At 38.2% G+C, this 16,975-nt stretch overlaps 1 non-coding gene across 1 annotated transcript; it reads right to left on the bottom strand.

Moving 5' to 3' along the window:
- Positions 1-15,563: 15,563 nt before the first annotated feature.
- Gm26297 lies at positions 15,564-15,695 on the bottom strand. The gene has a single exon (XR_003952020.1). It is a non-coding gene; the product is annotated as a small nucleolar RNA SNORA17 (small nucleolar RNA).
- Between the last annotated feature and the right edge of the window lie 1,280 nt (positions 15,696-16,975).

Raw genomic sequence — 16,975 nt, 5'->3', positions numbered from 1 at the left:
TTGTTCCATAAGCCATAAAGCCTGAAAAATATCCTTTGCAGAGTGACTTCTGTATTAGTCACTGTTCTATTGTTAGGAAGAGACACCATGACCAATACAACTCTTATAAAAGAAAGAATTTAATTGGAGGCTTGCTTATAGTTTTAGAGACTATTATCATCATGGCAGGGGCATGGCATGGTGGTACTCCTGGCACTGGAGAAGTAACATAGAGCTACATCCTGATTCATAGCGAGGGAGGGAGGGAGGGAGGGAGGGAGGGAGGGAGGGAGGGAGGAGGGAGGGAGGGAGGAGGGAGGGAGGGAGAGAGAGAGAGAGAGAGAGAGAGAGAGAGAGAGAGAGAGAGAGAGAGAGACTGGACCTGGTGTGGTGTTTTTGAAACCTCAAAGCCTGTCTCCAGTCACAAGTGTGGCCTTCCTCCAACAAGGGCACACTTCCTGAACCTTCTAATCCTTTCAAATGGTTCTGCTCCTTGATAACTAAACATTCATACATGGCCCTATACAGGCAATTCTTATTCAAACCACAACCAGGTTGCCTTTTTACTAATTTACATGTTACAGTGTCTTAGAGGCTTGTTTTCTGATGAGCCTTGACCCTGGCTTATTCGTGACTCTCCTCTGTGCAATGCAGGTGCCCCCATGTCAAATTGTCTATAGCAAGGGGGCTCTCATGTTTTTCAGAGCATCATTTGCATTTTTCATTTCCATAGAAACATATCCACTGACTTAGAACTACCAATGTCCTCTTAAGGCAGAGATATTTATTTTTCATACCATAGAATATTTTTGACATAATATAGACAGAAAGCAGCTCTTACCCTGCAACTCCCAACTTGTAAGACTCCTCTTTCAAGGAATTTATGACAGTCTACCCTTAGGTTATTTATTTATATTTTCTTCCATGACCATTTTTCCAGTAATGAGTTTAAATATAAGCAACATAAACCCATCTGGAAATAAAATTATGCACTAGCTTCATGACAAAAGATAATTACATTATAATCAAACTGTCATTTTGGAAGATAGCAGGAGATGAAGCATGCTATAAACTGGCATGGAAAGTATATGAAGTGTTCCTTTGAATTCGTTGCACAGTGGCTGGGGGTACGAAGGTTTCCTAGTACAGAACATCAAAATTTGTAACGGAGAAATTTCTAGGCATTAGCAAGCATGCAGTTTCTGAAGGCAGCGGTGCTTGCACCTGGCACTTGGGGCCTAAAGACTTTGAACTTAGATTGGCTGCAATAAAAACTGCTTCCAGCACAAACCATGCACCTTAATATTTTCATTTTTTTATAAAGCTTGTCTTTCCCCTTAGGCTATTGTCTTACATTTTAGTATACTAGGCACATGGCACTGGGAATTTCTGACGGAAATATGGATGGTTGGATAGCATGGCAAAGGAAACTGATATTTTAGGGAGGAGGAGGACTGCCATTGATGTTATCTTCTATCAAGTTCAGTTTTCTCTTGCAAGAATAAGGTGGCTCACTGATTGTTTCACAGCTGGGATAATTTTCCCCCTTTCACCAGCTCTGCATAGCTACTGAGATAAGAAGAATTCTTTCTATGTTCAACGTTGAACTTGGTTAACTATCAATAAGAGGAGAAAGGTAAACAGAGACAGATACAGAACAGAGACCAACCTGTCAGAGGAGATGAAGGGAATGTTATCTTTTGTCAGGGCTTTTGTAACAATGAAGAATCCACACCTCCCAGAAATCTGTTGGTTTTGTAGTGCCAGGAGAGTTTCTTGTTTACTTTCCTTGAGTCCCTTCCTCACTGTGCAAAGGGAGCTTGTGTCCTATGAGGATGTCATAGCCAAAACCCTCAACTCCTGGGACTCTGATCTCTATTACACACACAAACACACACATGAGTCATAACATTCCATTGCATTCTGTTGCCTCTTGGAATTCTGGAATTGGATTTTTTTTCAGTCTTGAATAGGAATCCCTACCCCAAGCCCCTTTTCTTACTCTTTGGTGAATCCCAAACAAGCTAGGAGGTGACCTACTATTTAAATGGTAATCCTTAGGACAGCAGAACACCATTATTATCTGAAACCTACTAGAAATGCAAGTGACACACCCAAAGATATCTAGCCATTGTCAGAATGTGTATTTTTAACATCACCAGGCAAAGTGTGTGCACATTAGGGACTGAGATGAGGTGGTGTAGTGAATATGCTCAGATGACCAGAGATAGTTAGACTTCGGTCTTGCTGAACATTTTTATTAAGCCAAGAATCTGGTATAATGGGGCATATCTCTGTACACTGGCTTGTGCCCAAGTTTCTATTGTACCTAGAACACTACCCAGAAACCCAGGTTCTTTGATGGGGTCTGACCTGCATAGTTCTTCACATTATCTATGGCACTGTATTTGATGGTCTCTCATAATAGCCAGGTGACTAGAGACAGTAACTGCTACTTAGTCATCTTCTGATAGCATCTGCCATCTGTCACTCTCTTATATGACTGGCTCAACATTGGTCTGCCTTATATTTTGACAGCTGGTGTTCAAACTAAGCCTGCCCTCATAACACTGCAGTATTATGATATTTTGGAAGGGTGGTATTTCTGGTTATCCTGTATTAATGGTCAAGCCAATATCTTCTATATAAAATTGTGTCATCCTTGTATCATTTTTCCTCTAGCCCAGAGCAGTTAATACATCAGTAAGCCTCACATATATTTCTACTTTACTTTGGGCTGCTAATCTCCTGAAAGTCTATTGTCTTCAAGTGAAGGGTGGGAACATCTGGCCTCTGTAGCAGATTGAGAAATATGTATTCCATGATGTCTTGGGAAGATGAGTTTGAAATAACCTTTCATGTAAACTTTTTACTAAGTGATCCCTATATATGCATTTAATTAGTAAATAAATGTTGTTCGAACTAATGATTCACCTGTTTATAAAAAGATAAAGAGCAATAGAATATGTTCTATGGATGTGTGGTGAGGTATGGGGGAAAGGGGTGCCTTGATGGGCTCATGCTAAGGCATCTCTTCCCCCCAGAGGGACCAGCCATATCGTGGTATAGTGTAGACTAGAGTTTATTCAGGGCATGGAAAGGAGAGTTAAGAGGGTAGTAGAGGCAGAGAAAGGGAGGGAGGGGGAGAGAGAGAGAGAGAGAGAGAGAGAGAGAGAGAGAGAGAGAGAAGAGAAGAGAAGAGAAGAGAAGAGAAGAGAAGAGAAGAGAGGAGAAGAGAAGAGAAGAGAAGAGAAGAGAAGAGAAGAGAAGAGAAGAGAAGAGAAGAGAAGAGAAGTAGAGGCTGGCCATGAACACATGGAGAGAGGAGGAAGGGAAGCAAATGGGTAAGGGGAGAGGAAGAGCAAGAGAGAAGCAAGAGGGAAGCAGGAGTAAGGAAGGGAGGAGGGGGCAAGCAGCACCTTTTATAGTGGCCCAGGTCTACCTAGCTGTTGCTAGGTAACGAGAGGAGCATACCTGGCTGTTGCCAAGTAACTGTGGGGTGGAGTTTAAACAGAATGCTAACAATGGTGGAATGATAAAATACTTTAAATGAAAAGAAAATGATAATATTTATTAGGCCCAAACAGCCCTGTGTTTTTTTTTTTCTTAACATCTTTTTGGTTACAGCAAGGTTGTGGAGCAGAAGAGATGCTCAGTTGATAAGAACACTTACTGTGAAAGCAAAGAGACCTGAGTTCAAATCTTTAGAAGCATATCAACAAAGCCAGGAATGGTTTTTTTATGTCTATAACATCAGAATTGAGAGATGGAGACAGGCAGATCCTAAGTGCTGGCTACTTAGCAACCAGAAATTATGAGCTTCAAGTTCAGCAAGAGAACCTGTCTCAAAAATTAATGTAAAGAGTAATAAAGAAAGACCTCTTAATGAACTGCTGATATTCTCCTGTGTGTTCCACATGCATATGCATAGGTGCATGCAACACACACACTCACACACATGCACACACACACAGAAAGAGAGCAGGGAGGAGAGGGGATGAGAGGGGAGGGGAAAGGGGAGAAAGAGAGAGGGGAGAGAGAGAGAGTGAGAGAGAGAGAGGAGGGACTTTAAGAAATGACAACAAACCTATTAATATGTTATGAAAGTCCCACCCTGGGTGAATTCCTATATTGCCCCTGGCTACAATGTTCAGAGCCAGATGAGGTGAGGCAGAAAGAGCCACACAATCTCACTCTTCTCCAGAGAAACTGTTGGAATGAAGTTATTCACTGTATTAGCACAGGATGGCAAGTACCATGGCTGACTCCAAGGTTCCTATTTCTTGTGGTTCTCATGGATAACTCCTCATATTTTATTAACCTATCATGGCTTCACTGGTGATAAAAAGTAGAAAGAGAAAGAACGAAAATATGCTGGGTGAGCAAGGTAAAAATTTTAAAGCAGCTATTTAAACTGAAAGGAGCCAAAAGAAAAAAGTCAAAATTTCTAGTGACTGAACACAAACACATTTGCACAAACGCATGAACACACACATGCACACACACTCTCATATACCTATACACATATAGACATACTCTTACACATACACTCAGACACAAACACATTCTCACAAATAAATATACATGTGCACACACAAATACACATGCAAAACCACACATATACACTTGCACACAGACATAGACACACACATAGGCACATTCACAAATACACACAGAAAATTACACATATCCATAATACAAACACACATATATGCACATATAAATACAAATACAAACATACATGTACACACACACAAGAATGCCCACATACAAATATATAACATACATATACTTTAACAAACACACACAAACAAATAGACACAAGCATACAAAATATGCATGAATACAAACATATACACATACATATTAAAATATGTACAAATAAACGCATATACACACATAAGAGAAATATATATGTATTTGTATGTATTTGTATATATGTGTGATCACATGTATAAATTTATGTGTGTATGTGTGTATGTGTGTGTATACTTATGTGTGTTCATATGTATATAGTTATGTGTTTACATGACTACATGTACATATGTATACATATATATATATATATATACATATATATATATATATATTTATTTGTGTGTCATGTGAATTTTTATGTATGCATACATGTGTATAATTATGTGTCCATTCTTATGTATATTTACATGTGTATGTGTATATGTATGTGCATGCATGTATATTTATGCATATGACTACATGTGTGTGCGTGCATATTTACACACACAGATACACACATTCAGAGAAACACATGTATATATTCACAGATATACACTAACCTACATATGTACATACATTCACACATATATACATGTGCATGCATATACACAAACACTCACATCCATACACATACACACATACAAACACACACATGTGCATACACATGCACACATATACACACAATCAAATGTACATAGACTCATCAACCTACACATATACAAACTCACATATACACACACATGTATGTATATTAACATGTACATATATTAATATGTATACAAACACATACACACATAACATGCACACACACACAGAGGCACACTTGCATACACAAATACATACAATGTGCACACATAAATGCATATACACAGAAAAACATACACACAGATAAAAATATTCTTGCACACATGTATATACATACAAACATACATATACACACATATGCATATATACACAATGATATAAATATAACATATGCACATACACACACACTTGCACAATCATAAACACAGATAGTCATACACATACATACATGCACACACACATACATACATGTACACACAAACACACACAGAGGAATACATACCACAAATGCACACACACACACACACACACACACACACACACACACACATTACAGATTTATAGGTAGGAACTTAGAAGTGATGGGGAGATGGGAGAGGATGCATTGCATTCCTGCATAGCAAGCTCTTTTCTCCATGAATGGAGTATCATTGAGTTGCCAGCCAAAGACTTATGGCAGAAACTAGGGAGAGACACAGGGAAGGGATGAACCAGTCAATTCAGTTGGCTGAACCACAAGGTGGGGTCTCCTCTCCAGTAGATCTCCCATGGCAGGATAAGAAATAACAATGTACCAGGAATAGAATTCTCTTCTGGAGTCCTGGCCTCCAGAAAGGTCATCAGGGAATTTTGCTTCAAGATTCCTGCTCTATCTGACCAAATTCTGTCTCCAGTGCTCCACATACAGACATAACAATAAAATGAGATAATGTATACAAATTACCTGGAATACAAGGTGAACATAAATGTTGTAAAGAGCAAAGCATACAACAAAAGCTAATGTTCTTTCTGTGTCAGTTCCAGACACTCAGCTAGTTAGATAAGATACCTATCAAGATAATTGAGTAAATTTTATTTTTGGACCTCATTAAACTAAAAGTTCCTTTCTATCTTAAAAAATTCAACTTGCCGAGGATGATCCATTAGAATTGCAATTAAATCGCAGTCGTCTAAATAATTAAACAATAGGGTATCTATGTATAGCAACTACTAGACAGTCTTTATCTATTTTAAAGACTGGTGGGTATGCAAATGACTTTGCAAGGATTATTTTATTAGCATAAATAGTCTGAAATTTAAATAACTTAAGCTATGCAGACACTATGAGTCATAGTATTTTCATTTTCCTCCTACCTCTGAGTTCTATGACAGCTCCTTTTCCAGAACCCAGGAACAATGGGGGCTTTGAAGAACCCCAGAGATTTGAAAATACCTTTCACAGAGCCTTTGTTGTTGCCTCAGATGCTTGGAACCACATGGGACACAGTCCCTCTGCCTTGGGATACACCCCCCTCTGCCCTCAGAGTCTAATGAGCTGAAGGCATCTTTTCCTGTTCTGCATCATGCATAAAACTGCAGCTTTGTCAGACTGACTACTGAGCGTTCCTCTTACCTGTAATACTAGGCAAGAAGTTTGTCTACTTAACTGACTGATAATTCATAATCAGGATGTCTCAGTGCAGAGTTCTGATGGGGGCTGTGATCGGGACAGAGGTCAGAATGCAAAGCAAATGCATTTCTCTGAGGCCTCTGAGCAGAAGGTAGACTGGGAACTGCTCCTCCTGACACGTTTTACTGTCCTTCTACTTATTTTAGTGACAGTGTGACCTATATCTGAAGAAACATGCAAGACAACAAACACACCTAGCCTCTGCCTTCCCTGCCCCTTTTTTCCCTTCCTTTGTGCCTTTTCTACAAAAACTTGAATCCCCTAATCTTCCCCATTTGGTTGACATAAATTAAATTTCCTTCTAGAGATTCCGTGTTCTCATGAAACAATTGCTATCTCCCTGCACTACAAAAAGGAAGTACAATGCACAGAAAAAGATGGCAGTTTTGTAGTGTATCAAGCATTTCATAACATAACTTTAACAAATACACTGAGCAAATGAAGACCCAGGAACTCTTTCTTTGCAAGCTTCTGTCGAGCTGCAAAAGTTGCTTGACGATCCTTTGTTCTTGCTTTGCTGGCCCATCTTTATTTCATTCTTTGGTCCAGCAGCATTTCAAGATCTTCCTGATTTCCAAACTATTTTGTGACCACGCTGTTCTAATGTTTGTGAGATGCATTGATATATGTATTAATTGGTAAAGGTTGGTGCAACACATAGCACAGATTAGAAGGCTTAAACTAGAGAAGTGTAAGTTTTACAGTAATAAGAGTTTTCAACCTTGGTCAAGTCTCTGGCAGATGTGGTCTCTTCTAAGGGTTCCTCTGCTACAAATGGATGCTTTCTTTATGCCTCTTTATATGGTGAGAAACTGAATAATCTCTCAAGCCTCAACCTCCTTTATCTCTCTATGTCCTTTATTGAGTCTCTCTCTCTCTCTCTCTCTCTCTGTATGTGTATGTGTGTGCATATGAGTGTGTACATATATGTGTGTATACATGTTCATGTTCTCGTGCACACAGGTACATGCATACATGCATGTGTGGGATCCAGAGGCGAATCTCAGAGTCTGCCCACTTTACTTTTTGGAATAGAGTGAGACTTGTGGAATCACAGATTACTCACTGCTGGCTGGCAGGTGAGCCCTTGAACCCTCTTGTTTCTCCTTCCCAAACACTAGGATTACAAGTTCAAGTTACCATGCCTGGTCATTGATTGGAGATTTACTCTCATGATGTATAGGAGAATGTAGTTTCTTAGTTAATAGAGTCCTAGATGAACACAACAGAATAACCCAAGCCAGTTGGTTGGGTGAAAATCGAGGAATTCTATGCAGCTTCTGAAATTATTTTAAAATTACACACACACACACACACACACACACACACTAGTTCAACTTTTAAATTTCATCTTTATCTTTTAACTCCTTGATGGTGTCATGCATGCATATAATGAATTCTAGCCAGTTTCATGCACCTTTACAGTCTCTCTTCCCTTTTCTCTCCGGCTGATCCCTTTCTTCATTCCAACAAGACTTCTCTCACTTTCTGGACTTTTTGTGTGAGCCACTTAGTCTGGTTAGGTTTGCTTGCATGAATATGAGTGAGGCTTTTTTATTGGAGCATGGGGAATCTTTAGGCGGCGGTTATGCCACTGAAGAGAATGACATTCCTTTCCCTTCAACCACTGATGGCCAATAGTTCCCCAGCAAATGGCCTCATGAGCCCTCTTCCTTCCATGATGGAATGTTGATGGACCCAGCCTTGTGCAGGTAACTGCTACAAGTTCATGAGTACAGCAGTCGTGCCATGTCCAAAGGGCATCTTTACGTAGCTCAGATTCCCACTCTCTAGCTTTTATGTTCTCCCTATCCTCTCTTCTCTCCTTGATCCTGGAAGGATGAGAGAGGTGTCATTATTAAGTAATGATGACTCCAGTGTCACTTAGTAATGACACTCCGATCAGTTAGGAGTTTCTTCACTAACCGAGTTGTTTCTCACGCAATAAGATAAAGGCATAAAGCAGCACTGATCTGTGGATAGAAGCATACATATTCCCAGGGCAGTTTAACATTGTATCCATTTAACACAACAATAGCAGTACCCTCAGGGCCTTTGACCTCTCAGGCACAGGCTCTTGCCTGGAATTGCTGGGTGCTTAGCTTTTACTTGGGTGCTGTAGGTTGAATGGTGGTCCTTCTGCTTGAGTGGCAAGCACTTTAGCTACTGAGCCATCTCCCCAGTTCCCTTCCAGTCAGTGTGTTTTTCTTATAGGTTGGGCCTACCCCATAGTCTCATCTTAAAGTCATTATCTTGTTTAATGTCCTGTTTCTGAGAGTAATCTTATTCTAAGGTTTGTGACTAAGGTCTGTAATGACTTTGCTTTAGGCATGTGCTGCAAATCCCCAGACACATGGATTTGGGATGTGTAAGACACCCTTGTTTTGTTCATGGAACGGATGTCTATGGGTATCCACCCTAGCAGCCCATTCTTCCCCCAATGCTGCATTCTTATTTTCCATTTTACCTTTTATCTTGCCCGACTCTGAACGTGTTCATATTCTTGTTATCATTTGGTTTTAGCCCTCATCACTGAATTTACAACACCAGAGAATTCGGCCTTGTTTGTATAGTGATTTCTTCGGTGATTTAATGCTTTCTGATGTTTTCCTTCTAATTACCCATGTCTCTTTCAGTTTAAAAACCCCCTTCAGCATTTCTGATAAGATGTGTTCAACAATGACAAACTCTCTCAGGTCCTTTGCCTAGAAATGGCCTTATTTACCCATCATTTCTATAGGAAAGCTCCAACAGGCGTGGTGGCTTCAGCTGATGGGTTCTTTTTCCTTCATAACTGTAAATACTTCGTTCTGTTTCATCTAGTTTGCAGGGCTTAGGTTGAAACATCTGCCATGAGATCACTCTTACATTTTATTTGTTTCTGCTCTTACACCTCTTTAAAAGCCTTCTCTTTATCTTCAGACCACCGTAGTTTGATCATTATATGCTTTAGGGCAGACTTAGTTGTCCTGAATCCAGGCGACCTTGCGCTACTTTGGTGATGTTAACCTTTGCTATTCTGGGATATTATTTAGGCATTTTATTTAGGCTTGGGGAAATGTCCATTTTGATTGTTGCACCTCTTTGGCACTCTCCAGGACCTCGTCATGTCACCTATTTGTTTTTTTAACATTGCCCCAAGAAGCTGTCTTTCTTTATTTTGAATATTTTATCCTCGTGCTATGTATTTTCAAATTGTCTTTGAGCTTGTGGATTCTTCCTTTTGCTTGATCTTTTAGGAAATTTATCCCTCTATCAGACTTCTCATTCTGTTTAGTGTATTTTTTTTTTCCATTTTAAGGGTTTGTTGGAATTCTTTTTAAATTCAGATTCACAGAAATTAGTTTTAGTTCCCTGACTTGGTTAGTTTCCTTAAAGCATTTAAATTCTCTGTTCAGAAACTGGAGAGATGGTTCCGTGGTTAGGGGTGCTTGCTTTTCTTCCACATCACCTACTTGGGTTCAATTCTCACCACCCACATTGAGTGTCTCACAACCTCCTGTATCTCCAGGTTCAAAGGATTGGGTGCTCTCTTCTGACTATATAGGCACCCCACACATGCCCCGACCACACAGACCTATACACATAAATATAATTTTAGACAAATATTTAACCTCTTAGTCCAAGGACTCACTTATATCGATTGCTACATGACTGGTCCCTGGTGCCTTATTTACCTGTTAGGTAAAGTCATATTTCCCTACAAGTTATTGAAGCTTGTTATATATGATGACATTGACATACTCAGAGATTAGTTTTCCATTCTGTTCTTGGCAATATCTTTAATTGTGCCCATCTATCCAGAAATTCTAAGCATGCCATTTTCTCAGGCTCAATGATTCCTGTCTCTATTTCTGTACTAGATGGTCTCTAAGTCTAGGTTGTGTACCTTCTGTGGTTCTCACTTCGCTGTGACCTACCTGCTGCTGAGATATGTGTACAAATACGGTTCTAGATTGCCATAGCCAGCTACTGGTTATGTTGAATAGAATCTATGTCTGCCAGGAGCATAGAAGAGGGGTGAGGAGGAGGATGGAGATGAGATTCTGGAAGAATTGAGGGGCAACAGGATATACACTTATATTCACATATACACATATATACACACAAATATACATATGCACACATATATGCATATATAATAGTACATATATGCATATGCACATATACAAATATACACATAAACATATATACATATATACACATATCATACATATAACATACACATAAGTATCATATATGTATGTATATATATACATATTCATATGCATGTACATAAAATACATATATGGAATTATCAATTAATAAAAAGAAGAAATGCGGAATATTTTTACCTCTCTGGCATTCTATAAGAGTTTCTGTGCTAATAAATTATTTTAAAGCCCACTGTGGAATTCATTAATAAAGTACTCAAATCTTAGTTTTCTTTGTACTAAGCATGAAAGAACAAAACTCTTTATTAATCCAAAAGCAACTTTAGGTTCACAGAAAAATAGACAACCTACAGAGATTTTTCATATCTCTGTGTCCCCACCTACACAACACCTCTGTTTACATGCCTCACAATTTCTTATCTAATTAAGTCAGTATATTATCACTGCAAATCCATTTTATTTCTCTCTCTCTCTCTCTCTCCCATCAATAATAATCCTCTGTCTACCTATCTATCTTTACATTAATAGAACCCAATTCCTTGTAAAAGAAACTCTAAGAGCTACCTGTCTAGATGACCACATAAGAGTACACAAGGCAAATGCCTTTTAGGAGCTAGAGTAGTCCCCAACCAGATTTCAAATCTTCTGCCACCTTACTTTGAACTTCCCAGCCACCAGAACTATGAAATAAGTTTTTGTTTCTATGATAACTTAATGAAGCCATTTGAATAGACTAACACAGGAATGCACTCACAATGTTGGTACCATACAGACCATATCTACTATTCTAAACATCCTTTATGTGCCCTCTATCTGCCCCTCTTTCAATCCATAGCACACACTACTAATTGATAGTCTCTCCAGTTATGTCTTTTTCAGAATGTCATATATTCAAAATCATACAACATCCTCAGATTAGATTTTCCTTCACTTAATACAGTGAACTTGAGTTCCTCCTTTTCTTCTAGTGGTTTGTTGGCTCATTTCCTCTTATCTCTGAATAGCATTCTATGGTCTACTTGTATCAGTTTTTAAAACATGTTCACTTACTTAAGGACAGTGTAACTGCTTCCACGTTTTGAAAAAAAGATAAAGTGATTATAAACACTGATGCCTAAGTGTTAGCTTGTAGTAAGTGCTTTGATAACTTACTTCTAGATTATATGATAAGAGCACAGTGGGTTTTTTAATAACAAATTTCAATCTGCCTTTTAATAGGGCTCCACTCTTGTGCACTCAGTCACTGTGAGTGACTGAAGGTTCCATCACAACCTGATGCCAGTGCTCCAGGTCTGGACCACTGTAAGTGTGCAGGACAATTTCACTGCTTTAACCTTCACTTCCCTGGTGTCATAGGAACGCAGCATCTTCTCAATCTTCTCATGCCCCATCTGCACTGTGTGCATCTTTGTAGCGGAAGTGCCAGGTTAGCTGCATTGACAAGTTCTTTGTATATTTGGGTGGCTGTATTTTATTATCTCATAAATCATTTACAGATATATTGTCTAAATCTGTGGCTTGTCTTTTCATTCTCTTGACCATACATTTTTTTTTAATTTAGCATACTGCTTTTAAAAAATGAAGTTCAATGTTTTAATTGCTTCTTCTTTGGGGACACACTTTCTAAAAGGTCATGCTAACCACAAGGTCATTTATGATTTTCTCTGTCCTATCTTTTGAGGAGACTTATACTTTTGCACTAGATATTTGTCTATGACCCATTTGGATTTTAGTTTTTGAAAGGTGTAGAATCTGGGTTTAGGTCTTTTAATGTGTGGAGCTATTCTTGCCACAAATGATGCAATTTCTCCAGTATCATTTGTTTTAAAAAGTTGACCTTCTCCCTAGGGTATTGCCTTTATTCTCATGTCCAAAAAAAAAAAAATCAACTATACTCATGAGAATCTATTTCTGTACTCTATTTTATTTTACTAATTTATTTGTATCTTCTTTCGACAATAGCACATTGTTTTTATTGTATCTTTTTAATATATTATTCTTGAGGACAGTAGTCAGTCTTTCAAATTTATTCTTGCCTCTTGGTATTTTTGTTGTTGTTATTCAGTTAGCCTATTGAAATGCACTTTAAAGTACATTTGTTAATATCTAGAAAACTACTTACTGAAACTTGATAGCATTGCTTTGAATTTGTTATAAAATAACAGTAAATGTAAATGTTTTAATAGATAAAGGCCCAGTACATCATCTGTTTCTTCTTGAATAAGCAATTAAGTTCAACTATTTAAAGAAACCCACTTCATTGAAGTTGTAAGTTCATTTATCTATGTGTGTGTGTGTGTGTGTGTGTGTGTGTGTGTGTGTGTGTGTGTGTATACATAAATGTGTGGAAGTCAGAAAACTAGGGGACGTTGATCTCTTCACCACGTGGGTCCTGACATTGACCTCAGGTCCTCAGGCTTAGCAGCTAGGAACTTTATCCCCTAAGGCATTGGTTCTAAGTTGCAAATTTCTTGCTACCGAATATTCTGTATATTCTTCACTATATCTAGTGTCTATAGGTTCTGAAATGGTGCCAGCAGTATGTTCTTGACATTTATAATTTTTCTCTTGGTCTTAGCCATTCTGACTCATGGCTGTTGACTTTTTGAAATGTTTTCCTGTTACTTATGTATACTCTAATTTTTATTTTATTTTGATTATTGTTTCATTTTATCTTTCTTCACTTTCCTGCATTAGAAAATGAAGCCATAGTTTTGAAATCTTTGTTCTAAAACATACACACAATAGCATGATTTCCTCCACAATATTTATTTAGTTGCAGCCCCCAAGTTTCTATGTTGCATTTTCTATTTTCATTAGTTTCAAATATTAAGCTCTTTTGATTTTTTTATCTGATTATTCACAAATATGTCATTTAGCTTCCAAACATTTTGAACACTTTCAATATTCTTGCCAGTTGTTGGTTTCTGTATGGTCAGATATTATATCTTGTATGAGTTAAATCCTCTTAAGTTATTTGAGATCTTTTATAACTCAAAGTATACTATACTTAGTCCATGTTCCATGTGATTAGGAGAGAAGGCTAGTGTTTGATGCTTTGGAAAGAATGTTCATAGTAGGCAGTTACACCCTGTTAATACACTATTAAAATCCACCAAATCCTTACAGTATTCTACAAATTATTAATGGAGTGCTATTGATTGTTTTACTATATTTGTTTGATTATCTATTTTCCTTTGCAGTTCTATCAGTTTGGACTTCATATATCTTGATGTTTTGATAAGTTTAGAATAATCACATAATATTAAATGGCTATATATTGTTATGAAATAGACTTTATCCTAATGATATTCTTTTCTCTATTTTATGTTGTATTAATATTAACATAGTCTGTATCAGTTTTCTTGTGATTGCTTTAACTGGAATATCATTTGCATCTTATTTTCATTTTGAATTGCACATATGAGTGAGCATCTATGTGCAGAGATGCCCTCTGTAGTGTCTGTGGAGGTCAGCAAGGGGTATCAGAGTGCCCAGAACAGGAGCTACAGTTGGCTGTAAGCTACTAGACATGGGAGATGGCAACCCAGCTCTGCTGTGTGCTATAACCATTGAGCTATAATCTCTTCAGTCCCACAGCTTTTCCATTATTAGCCAATTTTGTATCTTCATATTTAAATTGGGTTCTCATAGGTAGTATACACTTGTGTCTTTTTCTTTTTTAAAATAAAAAATATATCAAATAATGTACAATATCCAATTACCAATTCATTTAAGTCTAAAGTTATCAACTATTTTCTTATTATTTCATGTTTTTTGTCTGATTTCTTTTTTTTACTTTAAGTAAGCATATTTATACTAGTATTTTATTTCCTTTTTGTCTTATCAACTGCATATGATTTTGTTTTTACTTTTTATTAGTTCTTTGTGAATTTTACATCATGCACCCAAATCCTGCTCATCTCCCCCTCCCCTCGTACCTGCCCTCCACCCTTGCAACAGTCCCCATAACAGAGGGAAACAATCTTCTTGTGAAAGCTGTAGCGTGTCACAGTGTGTCCCACAGTGTACCCTTTTGTCCACACTTCTCTGTTTGCAAATGTTTATTGCAATGACTCATTAGTCTGGAACAAGGCCTCCAGCTTCTGCTACACTATTGATACAGGAACCTCTTAGATATTGTTGCTCTGTGTCATGAAGATCCTGTAGTTTTTGATATATAGTACACCCCTCCACAAACTCCAGCAGTTTATCCATGGGGTAGATGTTGGGGTGGGACAGTTCAAAGCCCTGGATGTGGGTCTAATAGCGTGTCTCCATGTGCAGGTCCTCAGGCCCTCAGTCCCAGGTGGGGTTCTATTCTCAGCTTGCCTCTGGTTCTGAGAGTCATCAGGACCTTCACAGGACTTGTGTTAATCTCAGGCCAGATCCCTGTCTGAGCTGGACTGGTGGTCATCTCAGGATCGCCTTTTTCAGGAACTGTTATTCTACTAATCTTTCAGTTGTCCATTGGTCAGAACATTGAACTTAAGTATAGCCTCTCTCCTCTCTTCTACTTATTGATGCACAAGACACACAACGGCCACACGTGCAACACTTCTAGGGGCAGGCCGTTATGCTTCCTTAATGCTTGCTCAATGGTCTATACTGCATAGCCTTGTCACCCTCTACCTTAGTGTGATGTTTATAACTCTACATAATGTTTAGAACTCACAATAGCACATCATACTCTTTTTCTGTATATTGCATAAATCCCATAGTAGATTATTTTAATTTAAATTGTTAAACTAAAACTTTTTACATTGATCTCTGGAGTTTCTTTTCTTTCATTTTTATCCAGATTTCTTTCAAGTATAATTTCTAGTGTCCAGAAAGATTGTAAGCCAGAAGTCTGCAATGAGTTGGTCTTTTATATATGACAGGGAAGCTGCACCCATGCAATCTTAGCAGTATGGTCATCTAAACAAGACCTGCACAATGACAGCAGCAGCTGACATCCCATTCCTTTATTTTTGAAGAATTCCTTCAATATCTCTTTTGCCTCAGGTCACTTTTTGATGAATTTTTCTAGTTTTCATGTGTCTTAAAACTATTTGTTTCACCTATGATTTGAAAGATTGTTCTAGAATTAGAGATGGCAGGTTGCTGTTCATGCCCTTCAGTACTTTGAAGGTCCTTTCCATTGTCTTCTAGCTTGCTTTGTTAAGGAGGAAAACTTTTCCTCATTCTTTTTTTTTAATTAGGCACTTTCCTCATTTACATTTCCAATGCTATCCCAAAAGTCCCCCATACCCTCTCCCCCACCCCCCTACTCACCCACTCCCACTTTTTGGCCCTGGCGTTCCCCTGTACTGGGCCATATAAAGTTTGCAAGTCCAATGGGCCTCTCTTTGCAGTGATGGCCGACTAGGCCATCTTTTGATACATATGCAGCTATAGGCAAGAGCTCTGGGGTACTGGTTAGTTCATAATGTTGTTCCCCCTATAGGGTTGCAGATCCCTTTAGCAGCTTGGGTACTTTCTCTAGCTCCTCCATTGGGAGCCCTGTGATCCACGTGCTCCCAGTGACTGCTTTTAAAATACCAACAGAAAGGCTAGCACGGAAGGGGGGAGTATCAAGAAGCTCCAAGCCTAGATAAAGAACTATAGGCAACTAAGAGAGCAGGAGAAAATAGTCTTCGCCAGGGAATAACAACCCCTCTCCACTGTTTACCCAATACCAAATAGTCAGCATTGAGATCATATAAGTGAAAGTAATATTATATGAACTGAACAAGTAATATTAATATATTTAAAGCACATATAATTTAGAAGGCATTATTAATATATTTAAGCATTACTGGATAACTAATACTAATTGTATTATACTTAGGCATATATATACTCTATC

This window comes from Mus musculus, chromosome 16 (genome assembly GCF_000001635.26).
Source record: "Mus musculus strain C57BL/6J chromosome 16, GRCm38.p6 C57BL/6J".
NCBI classification, from domain to species: domain Eukaryota; kingdom Metazoa; phylum Chordata; class Mammalia; order Rodentia; family Muridae; genus Mus; species Mus musculus.
The sequence above is the reverse complement of the archived record's forward strand: the minus strand, read 5'-3'. Positions and strand labels throughout refer to the sequence as shown.